We start from the raw sequence: 6,294 nt of genomic DNA, 5'->3' as shown, positions 1-6,294 counted from the left end.
GTGCGCCAACTTCATCGCAGCCGGCAAGGCCAACGTGATTTTAAAGACCGGGAAGAAGGCCGACGGCTTCATGAGCAAGTGGGTTATGATGGATGCCAAGTGTGTCCACCCACGGCTGAAGCTGCCAACAAGGATGCCCCGGCCTGATGAGGGGTGGTCCTGCGCGAAGCTTACCGACGAGTGGGCTAAGCTGGTGCTGGAGAAGATGAACACCGACCTGAGGCCGGGCAGCGCGAAGGCGGCAAAACTGACGGGGGCCATGCTCCTGAAGGAATTCTTGGCGCAGTGGGTGGCTCCTCTGAAGGCACGCACGCACCCCCTGTGGACGCTTGTGGATGGAGAAGACAAGCTCCGCCTGATCCCGAAGGCCTTGTCCGACGAGGAGCTGGCCGCGACCCTCCGTCTCCTGGTCGGAGACGACCAAGAGTATCCACCGAATCCCCATGCTCCCTTGTTCCTCCGGAAGGACGTGGCGCAGGTCGTGGCCGCCGTGCCCACCTTTGACGGGTGCAGCCTGGTGCCACCGGCGCCTTCTGAGGTCCCTGTGGCGACGACGACGGTGGACATATCTTCTGGTGAGTCCCACAGGGACGGAGAGGAGGAGGAAGAGGAGGACGAGGAGCGCGACCCAGAGGCAGCCCCCAAGGAAATGGGGGATACCTCCCCCTTGTGCAAGGCCTCCGCTTCCTGCCTGACGATGATGGCGAGGACGATATCCTCCCAGAGAAGGGGGAGCCGCCTGTGGTTCCGACGAAGAGCAGGTCAGCGCTGCTTTCCTGGGACGACACTCCTGCCTCACCGTTACCTGGAGCTGCTTCTGGCCCATCTGCTGCCCCTGCTTCTGCTCCCGGAGCTGGCGCGCCCGTGCCTCGGGTCACGAAGCTCTCCGGCTTCAAGCTCCCAAAGCGGAGGGACTATGCTGCGGTGGATCAGTAAATGTTCTCGTCCCGCCTTGTTCTTGCTTCTGATGCTCGCTTCTGACTCTTCTTCGTTGTGCAAGTAGGCCTGCGGCGAAGAGGAGAAGGGAGGGCGAGGTGGTGCCGCTTGAGACCAGATCGCCTCCTATGGCCGCACCCCTCCCCATGAGTGAAGGTGGAGACGTCGCTCGTGCTTCTTCAGCCCGATCATTCTCGCAAGGCGGCGTGGAGCATTCTCTGGAGAGGTCAGCCCCTGAGGCCCCGCTGGTCCCGGAGGTGCCAACGTCCGGCTCGGGTGCTGGGGCCCTAGAGACTCAGGAGCCTCCTGCCTCCCAGGCCATGGTGACGACGAAGCCTCTTCCTCCTCCTTCTGCCATGTTGCTGACCCCAGGTTCCTCCGCTTCTCCTGGCGTCCTAGAGCGGGCCCTTTTTGAGATGGCCCGGCTGCTAGAAGATCTTCAGGGCGCCGAACCCCTCCTGACGGCTGGGCGCCTGGAGCTAGTCTCTGGCTGGCTTCATTCCGACGTGTTCGTTCGAGCTGTGCTGAGCCAGGCCGTGGCAACCTTCGAGGGGAAGAAGCAAGCCGCTGCTCAGGCAACAGCTGCTCACGAGGCGGCGCTGAAGAACGCCGAGGCTGCCCAAGGTTTCTGCCAGGTACTGGAGGTCGAGCTGAAGGCCCTGCGTGAAGAGCGTGCAGAAGATGCTCATGGCCATAAGCCGGAGGAAGAGAGGATGAAGGCCCGGGAGGACGCCATCAAGGGTCGTGACGCCGAGCTGGAGCAGTTGGCGCAGGCGCAAGCCGCTGAGCGCGGTCGGCTGGAGGAGCTGGAGTGAAAGGTGCAGGTGGAGAAAGCCGAACTTGACGCCAAGGAAAAGGTTCTGGCTGAGGACCGTGCAGCATTCGCGCTCCTCGAGGAGAGGGCTCGCGAGGCGCTGAAGACACTATATGAGAAGGGCCTGGAGAAACCGCTGGCCGCCGATGGGGACGGCCCCACCCAGTTGCTTCCCTAATTGGTCGAGGTGCTTGAGGAAGTCGTGAGCGGCATCGGCCCCATGGCAGAGGAAGAGGCTCGCGTCCTTTCTTCAGCCGCGCTGACGCTCGTCTTCAGCCACCTCCATCTTCGCGATCCTGTCGCCTGCCTTGACGAGTTGCTAGAGCCTGTGGACGACGAGTGCTACGCAGCTGCCGCCGCAGCCATGAAGGGTCAGGTGGAGGCCCTGATGCAGAAGTTCCGCGCCTTCGCCCCCGCGCCTTCGCCCGGCGGTACAGGTGAAGGCGATGCCACCCAGGAGGGGGCGCCTCTTGCGGGCGCTGGCGGTGTCCAAGGATAACTGGGTTGCGGCTCCTTTCCCGTTGAGACTCCTGCAGCATGTAGCGTGCCTCGTGGAGGTGTTTAAACTTGTGTTTGATATTCAGAGAACAATATGTCTTGTAATATTTTCTTTGAGATTTTGTGATTTCCTTCCCTTTTGCTTTATGTTCTACGTCAGCAGAGCCCAACCCCGCGCATACCTCAGCCGCCATTGGGCCGATCGGATCACCAGGATGGACCAAGGAGTGAGGGGCTACGTGGTCAGTTAGGCTCCTGAGTCACGATGCTCAGGAGTCCCCCTTAACGCACAAACATCTTGTGGAAAGGAGATGCAAGGGTAGGTCTAGTGTTCTACGTCGGCAGAGCCCGACCCTGCGCATACCTCAGCTGCCATTGGGCCGACCGGATCACCAGGACGGACCAAGGAGTGAGGGGCTACGTGGTCAGTTAGGCTCCGGAGTCACGATGCTCAGGAGTCCCCCTTGACGTTCACACAACCTTCGTACCTTAGCTCCACTTGGGAGGGCGCGTGACAACCAGGTCTAAGGGACCTGGCGGGGTGGCGTATGCTTGGGCGTGACCCGAGCTCAGCCCCCGTGCCCAGCTCCCTCGCGCGACTCTCCCGAGGGGAGGTGTTGCGATGAGGCCAGACACCGAGCCCGGAGGCTCCTTGAGGTTGATATGGCCGTGAGGCCGGCCTCAATTGTTTATCACCAGGATGGACCATGGCGCTTCTGCACTTGCATGAGCATAGCCGCTCCTCGGCAATGTTGACTGCCAGCGCGGAGCATGGTGCTTCCACTAGTACGTGGGAGGGGGCTCCCTCTGAGTGGAGCCCCCGGGGCGTGTACAGTCCCGCCCTGACACGTGGCTTGCACGGTAGGGCTGGAGGAGGTGTATCTGGGCACTTGTGAGCCAGCCCGGGACTCACTAGGCCCTACCTCGAGGCGGGTTGCGCCTGGTCTTAATTCTTGATGGCTGTGGCGGTCCTGCTAGATGGTTAGACAACCTGCACCGAAAGGATTTCCTGAGGCTATCGCACGAGAAGGCCAAGCACCAACGACCCCAGGAGGTGACGTGAACGGGGCCGGCCCGCCAGACAGAGCTCACTCGTTGGATTTATCAACGCTACAGGGACGGGCCCGAGCACAAACGCCGTGATTAGCCTTCTTATGTGAAGGATCCTGAAGAAAGACAATTGGCGTGTGGCTCCCTTGGTGGGGACAATCAGGCATGTGATAACCATAGATAGATTATGCATGAGAAGCAAACTGGCTTAGGTAAACGCAGGAACGATACATGCCACTGGGTCGGACCCGAGCGGCCTGGGGATGATGCAGCCCATGGGGCACTCCCAGCAGAGTGAACTGAAGATGTAGGCAGATACATGCCACAGGGACGGACCCACGCGGCCTGGGGATGATACAGCCCAGGGGGCGCTCCCAGCTAAATGAACTTGGAAAGATGTCACCTGGTTTGGTTGCCGAAGGGGTGTTGGGGTAGCTGAAGACATGTAGCGAAGGAGTCGCCCCTCATGAGCCGCCGGGGTCCCGAGCCTCGGGAGGCTCTAGAGGCTCGGGCGGCCTCCGGAGGACCATCTCCATCTTCGCCAGGACTGCGTGATTCCTGTCCTCCTGACCCACCATGACGCTCCGCAGGTTGCACTCGAAGGCAGTGGCCACGCTCGGCAGGCCGAAAGGCATGCAAACGTAGCTGTGAGGTGGACCCTCGCAGCGTCCAACACGCAAAGGGTAGAAGCGATTCTGAGATGCGGCCCGGTTCAGCCCTGGGATGTCGATGCAGATGCGCAGCTCACCACCCTCGCCTGGGTGGGAGCAGCGCCAGGTGGGCGGCGATCGCCGCGTATTGCTCTTGCTTCCTGAAGCTCCTGAGATGCCTTGTCGATGAACTCCTGAGCGCCAGGCGCTCTTCTCCTTACACCCTCCTGAGGGAAACGTGCCGCGAAGCACGCCTCCACGTGGTGCCCGAGCGCCTCCCCCGAGATGCCGGCCAGGTCTGACGCCCTCCAGAAGAGAGGCCCTGAGCCCCGCCCGATTCTTCTTTGTCTTAAATAGATATTATTTGAACTCTGTCTATCCTAATTTGGCAACAAAAACTAGAATCATATAGACCATATAGTGACCATGGTACATAGATATATGTTTGTTTCATGTTGTTATCATGTCCACTTTACTACTGAACTGATTTACCAAAATGAGTTTCATATACAACATGGTAACTCTGCGATGTGCCTGCTTGTTTCTATTTTAGAATGCGGACAAAATATTGGAGAAGAGTACCCTGTTATGCAATGCTAAAGGAAGTAATGCACATAAGGTTCAAGATAGTGAGACATCCCTGTTGGTCTCCAAGAAAGCTGATAAAAACTATCCTGACGATAGCGAGGCAACCCAAAAGTCATGTCTTGATGTAGTGTTCGAGTTACTGGCCACTACTGCTGGCACTATCTCTTTGAACTCGCCGCCTGAATTGTTTCGTCTTCTTGAGTCTCAACTTCAAGTTGAAAGACATTGATCAGATGTGCCGCGACATGAAGCCGAAGGACTGATGAAGTCCTTGCAGAATTCAGATGCATACTTTCTGGTGCAACAACAAGCGCTGGAGGATTTAAGCGCCAAACAAGAGAAAGTTAATAAGCTTGCTAACCATCTTGCCACCATTATGGGTACCCAGGATATTGTTTCTTGAGCTCTTCCGAAGTGGTTTTATGTTGCTTTGTTCCCTATATTTGCACTGGTGGCGAACTTTGATGCCCGGTGGACGTAATATGTGGAATAGACGTGATAGCCTAGTGTAAGTTGCTTGCTTATTTATTTCCTTGTTGTCTTGTTTATTTGTTTGCTTGTAGTTAGTGCAGTTCTTTTTCCACGGTTTGCTAGTGGCCGCAATAAGCTATTTTTTAAACTAGGCCACAATAACCGTGGGCTACATATTTACTATAGTGACCATGGGCCTCCTACGGGCCGTAGAAACAATGGGCCTTCTACGGGCCGTAGAAACAATGGGCCTTCTATGGGCGGTATCATCAATGGACCTTCTACGGGCCGTATGATCGATTGGCCAAACATGGGCCAATAATAGACCACATTATGGGTCGTAAACGGGCTAGAGTTAGAATCCTCCGTTCATGGGCCGACCATAACGGGCCGTCGTTAATTGGCCGTATTTGATGATGCTATGAAAATGGCCCAACGGATTAACGGGCCACAAACGGGCTGACTATAACCACGGGTTGAATTTGGCCCACAAGCAGAAAAGGCCAGTAACGGGTCATAAGTAACCGAATGCTGGAAATGAGCCCAAGGATAAATGGGCCCTGAGAAGGCCAAAAGATAACATGGGCTGGAAATGGCCCAATGGACAATGGGTTGTTAATGGGTATAAAGCGGTGCACTGTTCATTACGGGCCAGTTTCACCATGGGCCGTCAATGGGCCAAGAGATACAAAGGGCCTCATGTGGGCCGAAAGACATCATGGGCCATACATGGGCCGAAAGTTACAACGGGATGGAATCATATTGGACGGCCCACATGAAGCTACTGGGCTTAATTCGGATAGGCCATAATGGGTCTTGAGTTAGCGGGCCATAAATGGGCTATATACGAACGTGTCGTTAACTAGCTTTCCGTGGGCCGACCCTCTACCTTTTGACCAAGTCAAACGGGCCAGGCTTTTCACCGGAATGGGCCTCTGTTGGGCCGTGCCATGTGTTGATGTATCATAGGCGCCTAGTGTCCAATGAGTGGATGACATCTATCCCAACGGTGAGCCGACACGTGGTTCCTGTGGCCATTGAGAATGTTACACATGGAAAATCCCCATTGGTCTGGGCTGTTAATGGGTATCGGATCCAAAACTGGACCCGCTAGCTTAATGGCACCCGTTATGGTGGATGCCACGTGTTGGTTACCCTTGACGAAAGCACTTCTAAGACACGCCATTTATCGTCATGGAAGTGAACACTTCCGTGATGATAATTTTGGTAATGTCATGGAACACTTCTATGACAGCACATGTATGACTATCTTGATTCTGTCATAAA

This window comes from Triticum aestivum, chromosome 4A (assembly GCF_018294505.1).
Source record: "Triticum aestivum cultivar Chinese Spring chromosome 4A, IWGSC CS RefSeq v2.1, whole genome shotgun sequence".
Lineage (NCBI taxonomy): Eukaryota > Viridiplantae > Streptophyta > Magnoliopsida > Poales > Poaceae > Triticum > Triticum aestivum.
Note: the sequence above shows the minus strand (reverse complement) of the source record.